Source organism: Xenopus tropicalis, chromosome 4, assembly GCF_000004195.4.
Source record: "Xenopus tropicalis strain Nigerian chromosome 4, UCB_Xtro_10.0, whole genome shotgun sequence".
Classification (NCBI taxonomy): Eukaryota; Metazoa; Chordata; class Amphibia; order Anura; family Pipidae; genus Xenopus; species Xenopus tropicalis.
Genome location: NC_030680.2, coordinates 61,777,069 through 61,801,009, shown reverse-complemented (window position 1 = coordinate 61,801,009; position 23,941 = coordinate 61,777,069).

Below are 23,941 nucleotides of genomic sequence, written 5' to 3'. Positions count from 1 at the left end.
GAGCTGCTGATTGCGGAAATGACGTTATGCCATCATAACAGTTATTATGGGAAGACGATTGTGCACACAGAACGTCTTCCCATAATAACTGTTATGATGGCATAACGTCATTTCCCCAATCAGCAGCTCCCGCCTGCCGTGCCTTGCATTTTCCCTTGAAAGCCAATTTTTTGTGAAATCCCTAATGCGGCCCAGCCTCATCCTGACTTTGCCTCCTGCGGCCCCCAGGTAAATTGAGTTTGAGCCCCCTGCTCCAAGGTCTTGTTTCCCAAGTATCTTTACTTACTTTTAAAGCTATACACAAATCAACCAGACATAGTTTCTGATTAATTGGCATCATCACCTTTCTGTTGTTCCACTTGTGCAGGCTGTTTCTGTTGTGAAGAGAAATAGCAGCACTTCACTTCTACATCTGCTAGAGCACCATACATTTGGTAGATATGGTTCATCAACCAATAACATTTTCAAACATGTTTGATACACACAGGTATATGTATGTACAAATACCTGTATATGCATCAGGATCACTGACCACCATACGCACACTAAAAATCAGTACATATATGGCCAGCTTTAGGGGCTTCTTGTTATACAAAGCATGCTTTCTGGTCTTATAATGCTGTTTGGCCTAACTTATATGTCTCTCACACACATTCCTTTAGAAAACTTGGAATATTAAAGATGCCTAGTTACCTCCAAACTGATGCACAGTCTGCATTATAATTCCCAGTTTGGTGAGCTTAACCCCTGGATAATTGCTGGAAATGTAATCAGTAAAGAATATCAGTTAAGTACATGAAGGTGTTGTTTTGGGCCTAAAGATACCATCTAATTGGACCAGTGTGGTTAGTGGAGTACCGCAGGAGTCAGTCCTTGGTCCTTTGCTTTTTAACTTGTTTATTAATGACCTGGAGGTGGGCATAGACAGTACTGTTTCTATTTTTGCTGATGACACAAAATTGTGCAAAGCTATAAGTTCCATGCAGGATGCTGCCGCTTTGCAGAGCGATTTGACAAAATTGGAAAACTGGGCAGCAAACTGGAAAATGAGGTTCAATGTTGATAAGTGCAAAGTTATGCATTTTGGTAGGAATAATAAACTATCTACTGAATGGGAGTGTGTTGGGGGCATCCTTAATGGAGAAGGATCTAGGGGTTTTTGTTGATAACAAGTTGTCTAATTCCAGGCAGTGTCATTCTGTGGCTACTAAAGCAAATAAAGTGCTGTCTTGTATAAAAAAGGGCATTGACTCAAGGGATGAGAACATAATTTTGCCCCTTTAGGGCTCTGGCACACGGGGGAGATTAGTCGCCCGCGATTAACTCCCTGTTCGCGGGCGACTAATCTCCCCGAGTTGCCTACCCCTGCCATCCCACCGGCGAACATGTAAGTCGCCGGCGGGATGGCAGACGCGGCGGCGCGATTTCGCGCAAATCGCCGAAAAAGACTCGCGAGGCTTTTTCGTCGATTTCCGCAAATCGCCCCGCCGCGTCTGCCATCCCGCCGGCGACTTACATGTTCGCCGGTGGGATGGCAGGGGTAGGCAACTCGGGGAGATTAGTCGCCCGCGAACAGGGAGTTAATCGCGGGCGACTAATCTCCCCCGTGTGCCAGAGCCCTTATAGGACCCTGGTAAGGCCTCACCTTGAGTATGCAGTGCAGTTTTGGGCTCCAGTCCTTAAGAAAGATATTAATGAGCTGGAGAAAGTGCAGAGACGTGCAACTAAACTGGTAAAGGGGATGGGAGATTTAAACTATGAGGTTAGACTGTCGAGGTTGGGGTTGTTTTCTCTGGAAAAGAGGCGCTTGCGAGGGGACATGATTACTCTGTACAAGTACATTAGAGGGGATTATAGGCAGATGGGGGATGGTAATGGCAGATTCTGTTAATGCCTTTAAGAGGGGCCTGGATGAGTTCTTGAACAATCAGAATATCCAAGGCTATTGTGATACTAATATCTACAGTTAGTATTAGTGGTTGTATATATAGTTTATATATGTGAGCGTATAGATTGGAAGGTGTGGGTTGTGTGTGCTGGGTTTACTTGGATGGGTTGAACCTGATGGACTCTGGTCTTTTTTCAACCCTATGTAACTATGTAACTATCTAAAGCTACACAGTGTTCTCTATAATTTACAATGTTTGGTGCTTAGGATCCTAGGTAAGCACGCCGTCCATGGGCGTCCACAGAAGGGGGCAAGAGGGGGCACTTGCCCCCCCCTGGAAAAGTAGCAAAAAAAACCTTACTTTCTGCACTGTCTCCTCAAGCCCGTTTTTGCTTCTTGTGGATTCTCCAATCAGAGCACAGCTTCCTTGACAGACAGTAAAATTGACCAATCAGAGCACAGATGCACACAGGGATCGGGAGATTTTGCAAACTGGAAACAAATGAAGACTGAAAAGTAGAATCTGCAGCTGTAACTTTACCTGAGAACCAACTCTCAACTTTTGCTGCAGATTTCATCCCACAGGCACTATACACAGGTACTATACACAGGCACTATACACAGGTACTATACACAGGTACTATACACAGGTACTATACACAGGTACTATACCCAGGTACTATACACAGGTACTATACACAGGCACTATACACAGGTACTATACACAGGTACTATACACAGGCACTATACCCACGTACTATACCCAGGTACTATACCCAGGTACTATACCCAGGTACTATACCCAGGCACTATACACAGGTACTATACACAGGCACTATACACAGGTACTATACACAGGTACTATACACAGGCACTATACACAGGTACTATACACAGGTACTATACACAGGCACTATACACAGGTACTGTACCCAGGTACTGTACACAGGTACTGTACACAGGTACTATACACAGGCACTATACCCAGGTACTATACCCAGGTACTATACACAGGTACTATACCCAGGTACTATACCCAGGTACTATACCCAGGTACTATACCCAGGTACTATACCCAGGCACTATACCCAGGCACTATACGCAGGCACTATACCCAGGCACAATACGCAGGCACTATACGCAGGCACTATACCCAGGCACTATACGCAGGCACTATACCCAGGCACTATACGCAGGCACTATACGCAGGCACTATACGCAGGCACTATACCCAGGCACTATACGCAGGCACTATACCCAGGCACTATACGCAGGCACTATACGCAGGCACTATACCCAGGTACTATACACAGGCACTATACCCAGGCACTATACGCAGGCACTATACGCAGGCACTATACGCAGGCACTATACGCAGGCACTATACCCAGGTACTATACACAGGCACTATACCCAGGCACTATACGCAGGCACTATACGCAGGCACTATACGCAGGTACTATACGCAGGTACTTTACGCAGGTACTATACACAGGCACTATACACAGGTACTATACCCAGGTACTATACCCAGGTACTATACCCAGGTACTATACACAGGCACTATACCCAGGCACTATACGCAGGCACTATAAACAGGTACTATACCCAGGTACTATACACAGGCACTATACACAGGTACTATACCCAGGTACTATACACAGGCACTATAAACAGGTACTATACCCAGGTACTATACACAGGCACTATACACAGGTACTATACCCAGGTACTATACCCAGGTACTATACACAGGCACTATACACAGGTACTATACCCAGGTACTATACACAGGCCTCTGTTCTGCCTCTATACAGATTTCAAATGGGGGCCAAAAATATTGCTCTGTGAGGCTACAATTTAATTATTATTATAATTTTGTATTACTTATTTTTCCAAGTAGGCCCCTTAACTATTCATATTCCCATCTCTTGTTTAAACCACTACCTGGTTGCTAGGGTAAATAAGACCCTAGCAACCAGATAGCTGCTGAAATACCAAATGGAGAGCTGCTGAACAAAAAGCTAAATAACTGAAAAACCATTAAAAATAAAAGTGAATTTGAATGCGAACTAGCCCTGATCACAAACACAAATGTTTGCAGATCCCCTCACAGAAATGCGCGTATAAATACTTTAACATACTAAACATTTTAGGGTAAAAACAAAAAAGCCCCCCCCGCACTTTTGTACAGTATCCCTGGGAGTCAGTGGGAACGGCAAGAGGTAGTTGGGAGGTTAACTTTTTACGCCAGCAGCGAATCCACTAAGTGTCACATTAGCTGTAGGTCAGTCTGTGTATGGGCCATCTTTAGCCTCCCCTAGTATCATCCTGCAAAAAAAAATATATATATTTATATATATATATATTTGTCTGTTGCAGGATGATACTAGCTTACTTGCCCCCCCTTGGAAAATTTTCTGCGGACGCCCATGACGCCGTCATGTAGTACATATTTTTTATGTACCCCTGGAAGCCCAGCTTCAAGGATAATTAGAGTGTTATTTGAGGCAAAACAAAACTGACCTAGATGTTCTTTTCCCTATGGCTATTTTTTGGTGTTTTGCTGTTTGTAATCTTGTTACAAGCTAATAGGGCTGGGGTAAAATGCTAGACCTAAAAGGGGAGCTTAAACTAAAAAAAAGTCTGGCAACCACTGGTTTATTTAGCTCTAGACCAGCGTTTTTCAACCGCTGTTCCGCGGCACACTAGTGTGCCATGAGATGTTGCCTGGTGTGCCGTAGGCAGGGCCGCAATTTTTACTTTCAAAGGGGGCCCGGCGATGCTACAGTTTTTCTTAGTAGCTCGGGCCCCCTTTAATAAAATCCGGGCCCTGTCATTGGTTGCGCCCCGTGTGTACGGGTGACGTCAGTACGCACGGGGCGCAACGTTATAAAAGGGCCTGTGTGCGGTCGCGTGTAGGCAGAAGTGCAGAGGCGGCGCGCGTGAGGGGAAGATGCTGCTGAAGCCGCCGAAGAGCAGAAGTAAAATGCTGCTGGGCACCAATGTATTAGGGGGGGCCACGGGGCACACTGACTTATGGGGGCACTGCTGCTGGGCACCAATTTACTAGGGGGGCTGGCTCTTGGCACCAATGTACTGGGGGGCACTGCTGCTGGGCACCAATGTACTAGGGGGGCACTGCTCTTGGCACCAATGTACTAGGGGGGCACTGCTGCTGGGCACCAATGTACTAGGGGGGCACTGCTCTTGGCACCAATGTACTAGGGGGGCACTGCTGCTGGGCACCAATGTACTAGGGGGGCACTGCTCTTGGCACCAATGTACTAGGGGGGCACTGCTGCTGGGCACCAGTGTACTAGGGGGGCACTGCTCTTGGCACCAATGTACTAGGGGGGCACTGCTCTTGGCACCAATGTACTAGGGGGGCACTGCTGCTGGGCACAGAGTTAAATTTTTTAACATTTTCTAATGGTGGTGTGCCTCGTGATTTTTTTCATGAAACAAGTGTGCCTTTGCCCAAAAAAGGTTGAAAAACACTGCTCTAGACCATAGGGTACTAATGCACTACATTGGATATGTTGTCTCTAATGTTACACCCATGAGTGAAAGGCTTTGAACTAACAAGCAGAAAGGAGTCTGTGTATGTACCTACACAAGTCACATATTGATTGGATCATTGTGCTCTGGATGTGAATATGGCATGTTCAAACTGTGGGCCTTTGGCTTAGGCTACAGCTAAATTACCACTCCTAAAATGTCTGTGGGTGAAAAATGGTGGGAGGAATTAGAAACCTGTCAGCTTTTATTTCACTGAGAGTAGAAAAACATAAGAGGAGATTTAAACACAGTTCAATGTGCTTTGTGCACCATCCACAGTAAAGTCAGCATATTGATTTAGGCACGCTGGGTTACCGTTAATTGTGGTTGAATTTATAGGGGGAAGGAGGGTTTTATTGCAGGAAGCAAGGTACAGAAATGTACTGGCCTGTGCCTTTTGTTTTGTTTTGTTTTGCTTTAGTGACTCTATGGTTTATAAATACTGTTGGTCTGAGGTTTTATTTTGAGTTGTATTAGAAGTAACAATTATTAGTAATGTAAATAAAGACATTGCCTGGAAGGAAAAAAAAAGTATTCAAAAAAGACATTTGAAAGGGAAAAAGTAAGTGTGTTCTTGTATGTTGCCTCCCCCACTATCATCACACCTCTGCCCCTGTATATATTAATACATCTCAGTGGAGCTGTGAGTAAAAGAGACTATAAATCAAATTGTACCAAGTAGAGGCAGGAAAGAAAATCCTAAGACATTTAAGCCAAAACACACTTTTGGCTCTCTTAGTTCCAAGCATATTAGACCTGGTTCAGGTTGATTTGTGTTCAATCTGCACAGGATGTCTGAAAATTCCAGTTTAATCATATTCACTCATTGCACACAGATATGTATTATACAGTAAGGCTGGGAGAAGGCATAGCCTGCCACCTGTCATTTAACTATTTGTGCACTTTCTTAGTGCCTTTGTAATATATAACATCTCTCTGCTAGATACAGCAATAAAGACCGAGTATCCTACTAGAATAAATCTACTGCCATAAGCCAGAGTATTAACAAGGGTGACATTATATGAGCCCTGGAGCCCTGCTAAAGCCACACTATTGCCTCCAACCCTAAGCCTCTTTATCAACTTGTAGTTGAATTATGGGCTAAGAATAGGCTTTCTTTAACCAGATTGCAAATTCCAGCATGGACTGCCCCATAGGAAAAAGGAAACTGCATTATGCTTACATGGTTTAGTACTTTTAGGTTGTTCATTCATATGCATACATGACTCTTTTTGGCCATCACCAGCCAAAGTGTGCATATTAATTTGTGGAGACCTGGAGACTGAAGAACTGCATGGCAGATTTATGATTGCTCAAACCTTTTGGCTCAATCAATCCTTAAGGAAATCCCATGTGAGTTAAGGATTTGGGGGAAAAATTTTGTTAGTTAAGGTATTTTTCCCCAGCGAGGCTTAAGAATAAGATAAAGTTCAGCTCTAAAAAGCTGCTAAATGCCTATCTGTCTGAAAATTACCTAGAATTCTCTGCCCCAGTGGCGCTTACAGTCGAAAGTCCCTGTCACATTCAGATACCAACTCCCAGCATCATCTCCCAGTCCCATAGGTGCAACAAGAAACAACTGTTTCAGTTCTAACTAATTAGATAACAAATTGTCTAATTCCAGGCAGTGTCATTCTGTGGCTACTAAAGCAAATAAAGTGCTGTCTTGTATAAAAAAGGGCATTGACTCAAGGGATGAGAACATAATTTTGCTCCTTTATAGGTCCCTGGTAAGGCCTCACCTTGAGTATGCAGTGCAGTTTTGGGCTCCAGTCCTTAAGAAAGATATTAATGAGCTGGAGAGAGTGCAGAGACGTGCAACTAAACTGGTAAAGGGGTTGGAAGATTTAAGCTATGAGGTTAGACTGTCGAGGTTGGGGTTGTTTTCTCTGGAAAAGAGGCGCTTGCGAGGGGACATGATTACTCTGTACAAATACATTAGAGGGGATTATAGGCAGATAAGGGATGTCCTTTTTCCCATAAAAATGATCAATGCACCAAAGGCCACCCCTTTAGATTAGAGGAACGGAGCTTCCATTTGAAGCAGCGTAGGTGGTTTTTCACAGTGAGGGCAGTGAGGTTGGGGAATGCCCTTCCTAGAGATGTGGTAATGGCAGATTCTGTTAATGCCTTTAAGAGGGGCCTGAATGAGTTTTTGAATATCTACAGTTAGTATAAATGTTTGTATAAATAATTTATGTATGTGAGTGTATAGATTGGTAAGTATAGGTTTGTGTGTGCTGGGTTTACTTGGAAGGGTTGAACTTGATGGACTCTATGTAACTATGTTCTGCCAAACTCTTGAAGGTGGAACTGTCACTAAAGTAAACATGTACCTTTTTCTATTATATACATAAATAAGTTTCTATTTTAAATATGCATTATACTTTTGTAGATGGTTAATAATAATTGTTTAATGGCTTGACAGGGGTCACTTTACAAAGAGTAATCCATAGACACAGACTGATGCCAAGTCCAATTTCTGCAATTGCTTTTGAGCTTTCAGACCTCTGTAAAGCACTGTGTAAATGTGTTGGTACTACATAAATAAAGGATAATAGTAACCTGAGTAAATAAAAATGTCGGTAACTTTATCTTCAACATGCAATCTTAATGCTGCATCTCCTCCAATCAGAGTGCTGTCAGTGACACTGTTACTCACCGTGAATGACACAAGGCAAGCATGCATATTTGTTCACTCTGCCATGAAACCATAAGGCTTCATTTTAGGTATATTGGTGCTATGGGAAGCAATATCATGTACACTTCAGAAATGATTGTGATTCTGGTGGTCATGTGAACCATAAAGTGGAACAGATTTTTGGAACTACTGTAACTTTAGACGTTTCTATACAGAAAGAGCCCCAGGGGTTTATTACACATAATTAAAAGTGAATTTAAGGGCTAGTTTCAGCCAGCCACTTTTATTGATCTTAATTGTCCAAAAAATTGCCCAAACTGCCTCTCACAATGACATCTAAGGCAGACTTTTTTTGTTACAAATTTAGTCTATTGACTGTTTATAACTTGCGGGTGGTTTGAATGAGTTTTTATAGTGTTTAGTTTAGTGTAAGTGAGTCCATCTGCTTTATGAAATGTATCAGAATGGCTTAGTATAAAGGGAACAGCACAATAGCCTTTCAATGTTTCCCAGCTAACTGGGTGACAAGCTGGCTTTTCATATTTTTGCCTGGAGTCACTGGAAGCAGGATCTATGTTTGAGGTGATACAGAAGTGAGGCAGAAAGAAGCTGTATTTAATTGGTGGTAAAGCAAATCCATCTGGGAAAGTGTCCGTTTTCCATCTGAATAAGCTTAAAAACTGCTCTGATTTGTTTAGATACTGAGGTTAGGAAAACATCGCATGAGCTTTACCGGCAAATCGCCTGAAAGCCTGCAGATCTGACTTTGAAATCTCTTTCCACGTTTTTCACAAAAATCGGCCCTCACTCTTCCTATGTCAAGCCAAGAAGGTTGAAACTGAAGCTATGGCTGAATGCCTGGACACAGAGAAAATCAAATAAATATGAGCAGGGTTAAGAATTCTCTTTATTGACAGCACCTGCTCCTACTTTATATGAAAGCTACATTTCCTTAGTTACCAAAGCCACTACCTACAACATAACACCAACTTTGGTGTGCATCTGAAAAGATGTATTGAGTGCCCTGGCCTGCATGTCTTGGCATATGATAATACATGATGAGAGCTAAACAGAAATTTTAAAAAAATCTAATTATTTAAAATTATGTTCAATTAAGTTTTATGCAACAATCATATATGTACCACTCCAGACTTGAATATACTCTATTAGATGTACTGTAAAAGTATCTTCATGTGTAATTCCTACAATATAGGTCCTTGCAGTCAGGGGCTTCAGACTTTATGTCTTTTTTTGTTTGTCCTTGTACTACTTGTCAAAATTAACAGCTGTGTAGATATCCTCTGTAGAGATTTCATGAAGGAGGAGTATGGTCTCCGGGGGTAGACCTTTGCACACTATTGCAGACACAGATGATTCAATGTGATATAACTCACCCATAGCCAGTATTTAAGGCCCCCCCCCAAAAAAAACCCAAAAGGCCACATTCAATTTGATGCGAAAACCTATCACCTAATTCAGTCCCAGATTCTCCCATAAACTTCAATTGAGTTTTTAATGGAGTTTTCAGGTGAAAAACCGTGGTAGCTTCTTCTAATCAAATTGAAATTAGGCCAAAATAGAATCCTTTTTCATGGATACAGATTTCAAAATCTATCTTTTCATTCGATGTGTGTATATTTTCTTTATTGTTCCTTCTAATGTGTAAATCATACGTGTTCACTAAGCTAAAATAATTCATGGCTAGACGGTAATGTAAGGAGTAGATATTTGTCCATGAAATATTGTTTTTCACAAATGAGGCAAGTACTAAGGGTTCAATGCAGTTGACTGGTTCCAAATCAGATAATTTCTGATAGTTCTTCCAGGTGATCCTGTAATGTGCTGTGAGATTCTCCATGGACAAAATCCAAAATTGTAAGTATCATGACACATGCCACTGTTGGTGACTGGAGGATTTCAGCTTGAAAGGTTTGGTATCTTCAAAGTATATCGAAATATGTCTACCAAAGGAAATAATTTACACTAACATACTTTATAGAGGGCCATATCTTCACCAAAGAAACATTAGCAACTTACCACAAATCAGTATTATTTCTGACATTTATAGCAAAACTTCAGCGAAGAAACTGTACATGATGGCCAGATTTATTATGACTGCAAACAGGAAAATATATTAATTCAGCTTACAGGCAAAGAAGATCAATGGCTAGTATAGCAACAAGCATAGGAGAGCACAATAAACCCACAATAAATAATCACTCTGACAACAGTACCATTGTACAAAACTTATAATCACTGTTTCTACTTTAGATTGTGTCCTTGCCTTCAATGCATTATAGTCCAGAATTCCTTTATAGTATATTATTATTTTTTCCTTATTTTACTAGTATTATATAATGGTCTGTTCTAACGAACTCATAAATATAATTTGAACTTTATAAATATACAATCCATGGTCCATTGGGAAACAATCGGAGATTTTCCCTATTCCAATATTTTGTTGTCTGCTATAGTTCCCCACATATTGGGACAGATTCACTTCAATGAGAAAAAAGGTTTCTCATGCAAAAAAACATGGTCAAGATTTAATTTGAGATGCAATTCAGTTCAGAAAAACTTATCTCAAAGTTTATCATGTGAGAACTCTATTGAAGTATTTTGGAAAAAATTGGAACTGATTTAGGAGAAACTTTTTTCTCCTTGGGTTGAATCTTGTCCATGAGTTTTAAAGGAGAAGGAGAAGGAGAAGGAAAGTCATTTTGGAATTTTACTGCTGATAGATTTGCCACATTATTTCCTCCTAGAACGCTATATTTATTCAGCACAAAGCTTTAGTGTACCTGAGTAAAGAGCCCAAGAAGCTCCCTCCGATAGCAGCTGCCATTTTAGCTTGGTCTTTGTAGCTTCCTACTGCAGTTATAGTTGGAAGCTCAAATCACACATTCCTAAGGGATAGGGGAGTGAGTTCTTATGCATGCTTATGGGAGGGGGGCAGGAGAAGGGAGGGGGAGAGGAGAGAACTGAGCAGACTTGAGCCCCAAACCTGAAGGAGCCCTAAAAGAGAGGAAGTCTGATACCAAAGAACATGTTCACAAAAAAGGAGACAAGAAATCCTGTGTTTCTTTTTATAGACGACTATTCAGTGTTTCTGTGAGTGCTTGTGGCTATATTTACATAATATAGCCGTAGTTTGCTCACCCCTGCTGTACAAGATAATTGAGGTTAATGGCACATGTGGCAGTTATGGAAGAAGAGTGTTTTAGCTGACAGAGAAATGACTCAAGCCACCCTAAATTATTGGGAGGCAGTCCACTCATAAAAACTCAGGACAGTACCAGCAGTGCTATAAGCCCATGTAGGCACTATTAGTTCAGGCAGAGGTGCCAGGGAGCTGCTATTTGGTTTTCTGCCCATTGTTCTGCTTGGGGGGGAAGATGAGGTTGCTATCACTCCAACTTGCAGCACAGCAGTAAAGAGTGACTAAAGTTTATCACAGCACAAGTGAGTGCCCTCCATTTATTTATATTTACTATATGTTTATCACAGCACAAGTCACATGGCTGTGGCCACCTGGGAAAGTAAGGAAATGGCTATTCCCATGTCAAATTTTAAAATTAAACATAAAAAAATCTGTTTTCTTTTTTCTTGTTTTCCCGCGACAGTATTCCTTTAATATTTAAAAAGCATTTATGGTCTCAACTCATTAAGTATAGGGCTGTAACTTTGAGATCTGATGTAAAGTGGCTGTTTGAAGGTTTATTAAGAGATCACAAGATAAATCCTAAAGAACAAAATTACTGGCCATAATCTGCATGGGTTTATGATGGACAGATAATATTTTTTACTTTTTTATGTTTTATGTAGGATGGTGGTGACGAAATGCTCAAACTGCCTCCCATACATTTCTGTGACAATTCCGTAGAGCAGAGTATGGCACACACAGGCAGGTTTTTTGTAATCTTGAAAGCTTGAATTTACATAGGGTTTCAACTTGCTGGATGTGTCAAACTGATGTGCAGTAGTGATGAGCGGCATGTACCACAATATGTTGCCCACATCAAAAAAAATCGCTGTGTGAATTGCCGCTACTAGTTTTTTTTGCCACAAGCAACAATTTTTTTTGGACGTGTGCCTTTTTTGCCATTTTACGAATCTTTTTAAAGATTTACAAATTTTCTGGAGAAGCGAAACGGGACAGATTCGCTCATCACTAATCTGCAGCTATGGTTTTACAGAATGTCACATTTTCTCAGAATAGCCAAGAATTGTTCATTTTAGAAAGAATATTCCATTTCCATTCTTTTCATTTTTATTTTTTTAAAATGACTTTGTGTTCTATTTTATTTCCCAAATGCTACTCTCACTGAGCAGGGGGAACATAATTTAAAGCTTTCTACAATATTTTACAAACAGAAATAATAATACTTTGAGAACATTTGTAATTGTCATATGCACAGCTAGTGGGTCTTTCATCTTCTATATCTAAACAACAGTAAATACCTTCTAATTCAAAATGTCTAAAGTAACAAATGACTTTGATTTAGTGAATATTATTACTCACTGGTGCATAATAATTTCCTCTGAAAGGATAATATTGTAGTTTTTGAGAAAAACATGGCCCCATGCTTCGTAGTTTGGATTAACAACATGTTAAAAGACTCTTTGATTTAGCTCTTATTTCACTTGCATTAAAACTATCAATAAATCATAACATACATCAGAGGGCTTAAAAAACCCAGGTACTCAGGTTGCTCAAGCCCAGTTCTGTGGCGTTACATGTATAGCTTGGGAAAAAAGCTTTTACTGTGTTGTGGCTGGGGTACAGAATAACCAGTGACAATATAGATTTCTAAATTATTCTGTATTTTTGAGTAATGTGATTTGACTTTATGCCTTTTTTGTCACTCAGAGGTCACAATCATTTACTTTCCCCATTCATTTTGTCCATTTTAACGTAATGTCACAAACTATCCTTTAGCAAATTTTCTATTGCACAGTTCCTGAAAGAAGGCCTCAATTACTTGTTTTTTTAGGTTGCTTAGTCAATTGGTGCATTTACCCAGTGGTCAGATATTTTGTAATACGGTCAATGTAAAATTGCACCAAAAAGGCATTTGTGCCAAGTAACAGGAACAATGTCTGCACAAAGGGAAATCAAATCAGCTTTATTAGGGCATTGGGAATCAAAACCTTTACTACCCCTCACAGAATAAAACAAACATGAATAGTGATGAGTGAATCTGTCCTGTTTCACTGAAAAATTAGCAAATCTATTTGGAGGATTCACAAAATGGTCAAAAATTAACAAAACGGAAAAATTGACAAGCGTTAAAAAAATGATGCGCACAACAATGTTTTTTGATGCTTGTCATTTTTCCAAAGCATGCAACAAATTTTTTTCCATGGGCGACAATTTTTGATTGCATGCTGAATTTTTGGGATCCTTTTACAAATAAATCCACCTACGGCAAAAACGTGGAAATTCACCACAAATCAATGTTCGCCGGCGAACTAATTCACGCGAACATCGGCTGTTCGCAAGTCCGCAAATTCGCGAACTTTTGGCAATGTTCGCCATTTTGGGTTCGCTGCGTTTTTTTTTGCGCCGCGTTTTTTTGCCTCGGTTTTTTCCGCCGCGTTTTTCGCTTCGGTTTTTCACCTTTGCGTATACATAGGAATAGCTTGCGGTTTTTTTTTGGCGTTATTTTTTGGCGTTTTTTTTTTTTGCATTTTTTTTTTGGCGTTTTTTCATATTTTTCAGAGAAATTTTTGCCCTTGATCCCCCTCCTGCATGCCACTGTCCAGGTCGTGGCACCCTTTAAACAACTTTAAAATCAGTTTTCTGGCCAGAAATGGCTTTTCTAGGTTTTAAAGTTCGCCTTCCCATTGAAGTCTATGGGGTTCGTAAAGTTCGCGAATATTCGCGAGTTTTGGCGAAAGTCCGCGAACGGGTTCGCGAACATTTTTGGCGATGTTCGCTACATCCCTAATAAAGTATTCCTATAAACACTGGCTAGCAATAATTTAGATAGAAGTAGTGGTATGTTACTACTTATTAGAAATTGTATCGGCTATTTCTACCCTTGCTGCTTCCTTTAGTCAGTTACTTCTATTCCCTACTTAACAGAGAAATGAATTTTGAAGGAAAGTTTGACTTAAAATTAATTTTTAGTATTATGTAAACAGTGCTATGAGTGTGAAAGTGATTTTCATTTATTATTTTATTTATTGCATTTTTAACTATTCTATACTATTTACTATTTTAACTATCTACTTTCTTCAAGCTTAAAACTGAAAATACTATCTGGTGGTAACATCACTGGCCTTAGAAGATTAGATCTTATTTTTATTTGTACTTATGTTTCTGTCAAGGCCTTCTTCTATTCATCTTCATTCATCTGCCTTTCAATCCACTGCCTGGTTGTTGGTCAAGAGGAACGTTAATATCCAAAGAGTCTTCCTGTCATTAACTTGAATTGACTCTTGTCTATTCTGTTGACAGCTAGTTTTTGGCCCAAAAATTCACATTTGTATTTGGGCCAAAAGCTGTGTTGTGGTCACAGATAGGCATTCACTTCTTGAGGTAAGATGACCTGAGGTGACAGCCAGTTTTAATTCAAACTGGTGGCAAAAAAGGGTACATAATTACATAGTTACATGCTGTATTTAAGTTGGGTTAAAAAAAGATCAAAGTCCATCAGATTCAACCCTTTTAAACAAACCCCAAAGCAAACACATATAGACCCATACCGATCTATCTGTAAACTCACATACATAAACCATATATACCAACATTAATACTAACTGTAGATTTTAGTATCACAATAGCCTTGGATACTATGCTTGTTCAAGAACTCATCCAAGTCCCTCCTAAAGGCATTAACAGAATCTGCCATTACCACATCTCTAGGAAAGGCATTCCCCAACCTCACTGTCCTCACAGTGAAAAACCATCTACGCTGCTTCAAATGGAAGCTCCGTTCCTCTAATCTATAGGGGTGACCTCTGGTGCGCTGATCATTTTTATGTGAAAAAAAGAACATCCCCCATCTGCCTATAATCCCCTCTAATGTACTTGTACAGAGTAATCATGTCCCCATCACAAGCGCCTTTTTTCCAGAGAAAACAACCCCAAACTCGACAGTCTCACCTCATAGTTTAAATCTTCCATCCCCTTTACCAGTTTAGTTGCACGTCTCTGCACTCTCTCCAGCTCATTAATATCCTTCTTAAGGACTGGAGCCCAAAACTGCACTGCATACTCAAGGTGAGGCCTTACCAGGGACCTATAAAGAGGCAATATTATGTTAATGCCTTTTTTATGCAGAACAGTACTTTATTTGCTTTAGTAGCCACAGAATGACACTGGCATTGAACATATTGTCACTGAATAGGCTGGCAAAGAAATTTGCCATAGGCCCTAAAATCCAAACTGGAGAGTTGCAGAACTCTCAACAACTCATCTGTTTTTACCACTTTTATTTAGATGTAGAGTTTATCATTCAAAAACATCATTTATGTAACATTTTTCAGTCTATTATAATGCTGCTAAAAAGGACATAAACATATCTGAATTTGTTTATGAATACAGGAAAATAAAGTTAAAAAAGAGGAAAGAACAGTGCTAAAACATTATAGCTAAAAACACAGCACTGAGTATTTAAAGTTTGTTTCTTTACAGTTCCATTAACACAAAAATCATCTGTCATCAGACTCCTGAAATCTCATTAATCTTCAACTTTTCTATTTTACCCTGACCAATTCTTCCCAGTCCCTTAAAGATCTGACCCATGGTAATCTTCATGTGTTGACACTCACTGCTCATTCAGATGCTGATCACCCTGACCCGCAAAGTCATCACCAGGAATGCTCTGCACCGGAGACAGTTCTGAAATTTCAACACAAAGGTTCTGATGGGATTTATAAGGACCTTTTTAGTCATTCCCTGGCCACAAACTAGAAGATACATTTTTAACATTCCTTGCCAAAAAGCTTTTAACGCAAGCCTCGCTCCTTTGTCCACCAGCTCTGCTGTGTTAAGGATGCATTCTGTATCAGAAGTGCATTGTATGGGGAATGTAATCAATACCATTAATTGCAAAAAAATAGGAGAACAAGGGTGCAAAAGGTTTTCAGCAAACGTTTTCTGCTTCTTAAGCTACTCTTTTTTACCTTCTATGGAATACAATGGCTCAAAGTATTCATACATTTTTCCTCATTTTCATCTGTGTTGTTTTTGTATTTCTCAAATTACAAATTCAGAAAGTTAGGGATAACATCATCTTGGCCTTGTGTGATACAGCCACTCACAAGTGTAGTATTTGGGGCATACTACTAAGTTAGCAAGACCGCTCTTCCTTCAAAAAATACCACTGGTAACCTGAGCCCCCAAGTGATGGGACCCAAATGAAAATGAAAAAAGACCCTCACATGGATGCCTCCAATCCTCCTTGGACACTCCCCAATTCCACCCATAATCCAACCAAACTCTACCCATACACTTCAAGCTCCACCCTTTTCATGACCCATGACTCATACTTTTCCATAGAGGCCCCCCTGACTACATTACCCCCCTGTACCCCCCCCCCCCCCGATGGTGGCCCTAAGCATGTGCTAAATTTCACATCCAAATTTGTCAGTAGCAAATATTTAGACTTTTGCTTTCATTTTCCAAGTAAAAGTGTTAAAACTAATTGCTGCTTGGCAATTAAATGTGTGCAATTTATCATAAGCCATTGTTTCGTGATGTAAATCTACTGTCAATTCTTCTATTAAATGTGATGTCCAGTGATATGTGCAGAGACTACTAACATCACTTACATGATATATATGCCAGAAAGTTTGTATATGCTGTTTAAGTCACATCTGCATCATTGTAAGTGTCATGCCTAGAGGGTTCTCTTGGCCCCATGATCCCAACCAATATCTAAATGATATTGATCTTGGTTATTTCATTGATCAAACCTGTTTGAAAAACTCATTTGCTGATGCCCCATATCTGCCAGTGTATGGTGTATCGACATGTGCTCTATGCAAAGGGAAGCCTGAACTTAACTCAGGGTTAATATACTTTATATGGGGGTAATTATCATTACATGAGCTCCATTAAATAAAATGATGATACTGTGTTGCATGGGCGGAGAATGTTTTTGTTAACATATGGAGATATATCTTCGGGTGAAATAAGTATAACAGTCTAGGGGTGCACTTTAGGTGTTTGATTCTAAGCAGCATTATAGATGCACAGTCTCTCCCCTTCTCCATAATATAAATCATTTGCAGCATATATTTTTCACTCCAAACCTTGCAGCGATTTCATTATAATGCAAACAGTGGTTTCAGTGAGTTCTTGCCAGCATTCTGTGGGTAAAGCTGCCAAACACTTTTCTACCTCACCTGTGAGCGTCCAGAGAAATCTGCTGACTGTGCTGAACTGCTGAAAGAAAGAAATGTGTTACAAGAATTCCGTATTGGTATTAGATTATCATTAACATAAATGTTAATCTCCCTAAAAGGGCCCTATGAGGAAATGGTCTTGCTCTCTGATGTTGAACGTGATGTTCTTCATGTACTAAGTACATGTGAGTGCATTTCTTGGTATTTGCCCACACATTTATACATTATCAGCAAAAGAGCCCAGCACATCCCTTGAATGTTTGAGAGCTTGGACAAAGTAACCTAAGAAATACAATGCCACTCATTTCCCTTCCTTTCACACATAAGCATTTCCTTTCAGCCCTGAGTGGATTTCATGTGTGCCTTTTTGACAGAGAGAATAGAATGGCTTTCAATATAAGCTCACACCTCTGTAAGCAAATGGTGTGAACTGATGGCCCATGTGAGAGACACTTGGAACTGTAATCCTTCCCATCCTGTCTACACCTATAACCTGTAACATTCTTCCCCATCCTTTGCCTAGTGAATTGCCTCTTGCCCCTAGATTGATCCCATATGCAAGTATCCTACAATGGCATCAGCTGCTGCAGAAATGGAGTCTTTGTGTCAGTCCTACTTGTAACCTATTCCTTTTGTGAGCTGAGCCATTTCCACAGCTAAATCAGCCATTAGAGATGTAGCGAACCTCACAAAAAAAAGTTTGCGAACCCGTTCGCGAACTTTTGCGAACTTTGCGAACCCCATAGACTTCAATGAGAAGGCGAACTTTAAAACATAGAAAAGCCATTTCTGGCCAGAAAACTGATTTTAAAGTTGTTTAAAGGGTGCCAAGACCTGGACAGTGGCATGCTGGAGGGGGGTCAAGGGCAAAAATTTCTCTGAAAAATACATTGTTGACACAGCGTTGCGTTTTGTGCTGTAAAGGGCAGAAATCACACTACATTTCTAAACTTGTGTAATAAACTGCTTTTACAAGGACTATTGGGTTACAGCAGATGAGATCAGCAGGACAGCTGCCCACAGCAGCTACATACAGAGCAGTAGAAAGTAGATTACTAGTCAGCAAAGCTACCTAAACTGTCCCTCAAACCCCTGCACAGCTCTCTCCCTATGCTAACTCATCAAGCACACACAGGCAGAATGTAAAATGGCTGCTGGGCTTCGGTTTATATATGGAAGGGAGTGGTCCGGGGGTGGTCCAGGAGGGAGAGCTGCCTGATTGGCTGCCATGTATCTGCTGGCTCTGGGGTGAGAGGTCAAAATTTGGCTCCAGCTAAGACGAACCCAAAATTGCGAACATCGCTAAAAGTTTAGTTCGCCGGCGAACAGTTCGCTACATCTCTACCAGCAATTCCTTTCACATGCACTAGTGCCTCTCCAGACTTTAGGATTAATAACATGTAAATTACATCTTGTACTGTATATATATATATATAATTTGAGATGAGGAGCTATGATTCTGTTGCATTATAGTTTTTTGTTGCTATGTATATTAATATGTGGGAAGCACTGTGGCACAGTAGGTAGGATTGGTGCCTTGCGCTTAAGGGCAAATGCCCATACCTAGTGCACTCTTACTTTCCAATGTGTGCCTGCATGTTACCCAACCACTTACATTGTAAGCTCTACGGGGCAGGGACCTCCCTCGTACTGTGTCTCATACCACATGGCACTTACTCCCTGTGTATGTGTACTGTACTTATTTATTGTATTTATTATAACACTTGTCTTCCCTGTGTGTACTTTTGTATATTGTAAGATTGTACAGCGCTGCGTACCCTTGTGGCGCTTTAAATAAAGTTATACATACATACATAGTTTCAATTTCAGCCAGTGAACTAGCTGCAAGGAATTTGTATGTTATACCTGTGTCTGTGTTGGCTTCTACCAGGTACTCCAGTCTCCTGGTTGGTTAGATGAAATAAGCAAACATTATCCCTTTTGTTACATTATTAGCCATTCATTCAGCCAGTCTAGTAATTTTGACTTTTCATTTACATTCTTGTATGTCATCACCTAAACTCTTAATATACATATGTATACATTTAGTCTGTGAAGTCTTTCGTTTTTTTCTTGTGTTACTTATTCCACAATGTGCTTTTAATATCAAGAGTAGAAAAGTATAACCAATGCTCACTGTCATCATTTATTGATATAGTGCCAGCATGTTACACATTACTTTACAATAATATTATAATAAACAGAAGACTTACAAGAAATTAACACAGATTCAGAACATAGAGGAGTACACTTCGGCATGTCATTTGAATGTGCTTTGGTATATATTGTAGTGGGCTGATCATTTATGAATTTCTATTCAAACTCCTACCTTGCATTCAGCAGTTCTCACTGCAGGATACACACTTTCACTCTATAGAGCAGTGGTCCCCAACCAGTGGCTCGGGAACAAGTTGCTCAACAACCCGTTGTATGTTGCTCCCAGTTGCCTCAAAACAAATGCTTATTTTTGAATTGCTGGCTTGGAAGGACATTTTGGTTTCATAAAAACTAAGTGTACTGCCAAACAGATTGTACCGTAGGTTGTCAGTCCACATAGGAGCTACTAAATAACTAATCACAGTCCTTATTGGGTACCCCACGGTAAATTTGTATGCTTGTGTTGCTCCCCATATCTTTTTTACATTTGAATGTGGCTCATGGGTACCCATGCTACAGAGTTACCCATGCAAAAAGTTATTACTCAGACTATCCTTAAATTTCATCATCATGCAGTTGGTCAGTACAGATAGAAAATCTGGTTTGTTTACTAATGTCTTTCACGTTTGTTATGGATTGCCTGAAGTGACAGGTACTGGTTGGACTTTCCTTAGTCTTCCAGGGACCTGTTTGTTCTGCCATTTGCATCAATGCAGTTTGCCCCCAGAAAAATGGTGCAATATGTAACCATTTATCCTGCTGGACCAACAATCCAAAGGCCAATCTGGAAACCAAAATGCTTTCATCTGTATTTAGGCTAAACTGAAATGTACACATTGTGCTGTGTAATTATTCCTTGTTGGTCCTGTGTGTAATAAAGAATGAGAGGAATTAGAAAAAATAATTCCAATTGTTCTATGTTTTTTGTAATCTGCCGCAACAAAGAAGAAATTTGACCAATATTTTGTAGAGTCAGCAAGTCGACAGCATAGTTCCAAATAATCAGCAAGGTAACATCAATATCACTCACGTCTGGACCAACATCAGACAGCAAAGATAACATTGAGGCGCTGTAATCAGTGTCATGTTCAGGAAATTTGGGACATGTGTCAGTAAGGAAAGCACTGAACAGGCCTGGCAGAAGTGTCTCACAATCATGTTTTTATTTGCTCTGCTTTTCCACTTTATCAGCTTCCTCCCACTTTGTTTGAAACCAGAGTCTGGCCCCCTACCTGCCAGTCGAAAGAGATGAGAATCAGAGCTGCACAGGATGTTCCCAGCATTTTCACTGCTTCCTATCCAGTCCCCCTTCAAATGTCTGATTTGTCCTGGGGAAAGTGTCCTAGAATCCCCAGAGATGAGTGTGGCCATAAAACTCCATAAAATAATAATAACAAAGCAATAAATCTTCAGCTTTGATACAGAGAGAATAGAATAACACTTCTCCAGCTGTGGGTATGTGCACCCATGTTGTAAGGGGCTATCAAGATCTCTGTTGTTAATTCACTGCCAAACCTCTTGATGTTTTCACTTCAAGTGTTGTAAGACCCACTTGAGGGAATGTAAATACTGCTGATAATGTTTAAATAGGTAACAAGATATATTGCCATAGTGTCTACAATAAGAACTTGTGTTGCATGTGTACATGTACTGTATATACAGTATTATATATTTAGAACATACAAAACATCTCAACAATGAGGGATAGCACAGGTGGGCCCTATTTTCTCCAAAAACCTACTGGCTCTAGTTCTTTCAGGCACATGGAAAATGTTATTGATTCTATAATAGCTAGACCAAATAGGTTTTCCACATAGACTGATTCTCGTTTTGCTGAACCATGAGTGTAAAAGCTATAAAAATATATCTGTCTCCATGAATCATTTTATTTGAATAGTTGAAAAGTTTGACTTTGTTGTTTAGAAGTTAATTTGATGCTATGCTGTTAGTATTATTTTAACATCTTAAACTATTTCTCTGTTCATCTCTAGAATGTTTATTTTATAGTAACAAGAATGTTTATATCTATCTATCTATTTAATTAGATTATAGTTTATAATTATAAACTGTATTTTAATGATTTTAAATTTAAGGACCATTTGCTTCTTTACTAGGAAGACATGCCTATAGTTGTACACAAATAACCATTCCTATTATTGGTTTTCTAATTACAGAATTTTTATTTACTGTAAAAACTATAATAATATTCAGGACAGTATTTATATATATATATATATATATATACAGGTACCCAAGGACCTGCGCCTAGAGAAGCAACTTTAGGGGGTGACACTTGGATGCCTATATAATATATAACACTATATAATAGGCAGCCTAATGCAAATCTAGCAGTGAAGCTGGGGGGTAAGGGCAAAAGGTGAGCGCAGGTGGGAAGAGACGCCACTTCCACAACCTAGGGATGCGTTTAGGTCCGGTGCCTAGGGTGGCACCAGACCTAAATATCGTTCTGATAATATTAAGTATCTATATTTTAATTTGGGGTCCTAAATTCCTCCCACTAGTCAGGTCCAAAGCTGAAATCCAAATATATTTGTATACCATTAACCAATTAACTTTGTAATATGTAAAACCAAGCCCATATTTAACCTTCTGTACCGATTGCTCCACTGCATGGGCAGGAGATTGTATAGTGCACCCAACACTCTCTACCACAGAAGCTGCAAACAAGGGCACGTCTATGCTGTTCCCTTGTTTACAATACGAGCTAAAAATTTTAGACTATCAAGTCTAAAGACATATCTACAGCTTGCCAGGGCATTGTGGCCCCAAATCCCAGCCTGTAAACAATGTTTTACACACATATTAAATGCAAAAATACACATATTTTACTTAAGCCTATTCTGATTGCATTATAACATGTATCAAATTGAAGTTTTGTTTTTATGGGATAATACATGCATTTTCCGGTGTAAGCATTAAAAATTACAAGATGAACATTATTTGTGGGCAAACTGCCTTACAAGACAAACTAGACAGGGGGATCCCTACATACCTAACTCTACTTCCTAGTCCAGTACCACAGTACCACAGCAACATTTTTCATACACCAGGAGGTGTTAACTGCTGTATTCTGATTTCAAAATTCTTAAAGCTGAAAAATGTAGATATGAATAGACTGACATTTTGGTCTGTCTATCTGACAATGTGATCATGGCTAGAGCAGAAGTGTAGGATATACCCTGCCCATCAACATAAGGCAGCTAAAGCATTCTTACTACTCTGCAAAGGTCAGTCAGGCAAGGCGTCAAATGGTCTGAAATGAAAAACTGTATCGTTAACACTGTTTTATTTGCCACCAATGTAACTAACACACAGTGCTATGTTTACATGCCTGTGCCCTGCAAGCCTGTCAGAAATGACTTTCCTACATTCACTTTATTGCTCTTTTACGAAGGAATCTCATTGCAAGTGTTACTTGAAAGGGGTACGACATGCCATCTGTCTGCACTGGTCAGGAATGATGTTTTGACCTTTGTACTGGTTATGGATATATGGAATTTCCTATTTATATCTACCTGGAAAGGATTCCAATAAAACTGTCTTCCTCTGTATATGATGTGTATATGTGTATATCAGCCAGTCAGAAAGACTCATATAATGTTACGTAAAGAAGTGTTAAGTCATTGGCTTTATTTAAAACACAAAGTTTTATATGTATTTCCTGGGAACCCCATGATACCCAAGGATACCCAGCCCACTGGGCTTTAGGAAGATGTAACTGTCAAACAACGAAGCACACAACCAAACTGTTGTGGATGTTCAATAACTGTATCATATAAATGTTTTTATATTTTTCCTTACAGTTCTTGAGTTATAAATGGTTTATTAGTGCCCTCCATCAGTTTAGCTTTTTCCTGCTGCAATTGGTAGTTGGCATTTCATAAGCACTTCTTATCCTGGTATTGGCCTGTTAGACCAGAGAAATCATTCTGCGACCTACAGCATGAATGGGTTAAAAAAAAAAGAACAAATATATTGTTGTACAGTTTCTTTTCAGTGTTTTTATCACCAGCTACTTACTTAGTTTAGGAATAAAGGCACTTTCTGTTGTGGGTTCTACTCCCCCTAGGTACACCACTGGGCCATTCCAATAAGATCAATGTTCATTAATCAGTTAAATACTACTATATACTACCTTATATACTTAGAAAATGTGTGATTTATATATTATTATTGTCATTTACATCTCAACACATCAGCACCTGCCCCAGTGTAGCTTACAGTCTACGGTATGTATTTTTTGACCTACACAGTGCTACTTCTGATTGTGCTATATATTAATTTAAGTAGCAGCAGTCAGCATAGCCTCTTTAGAA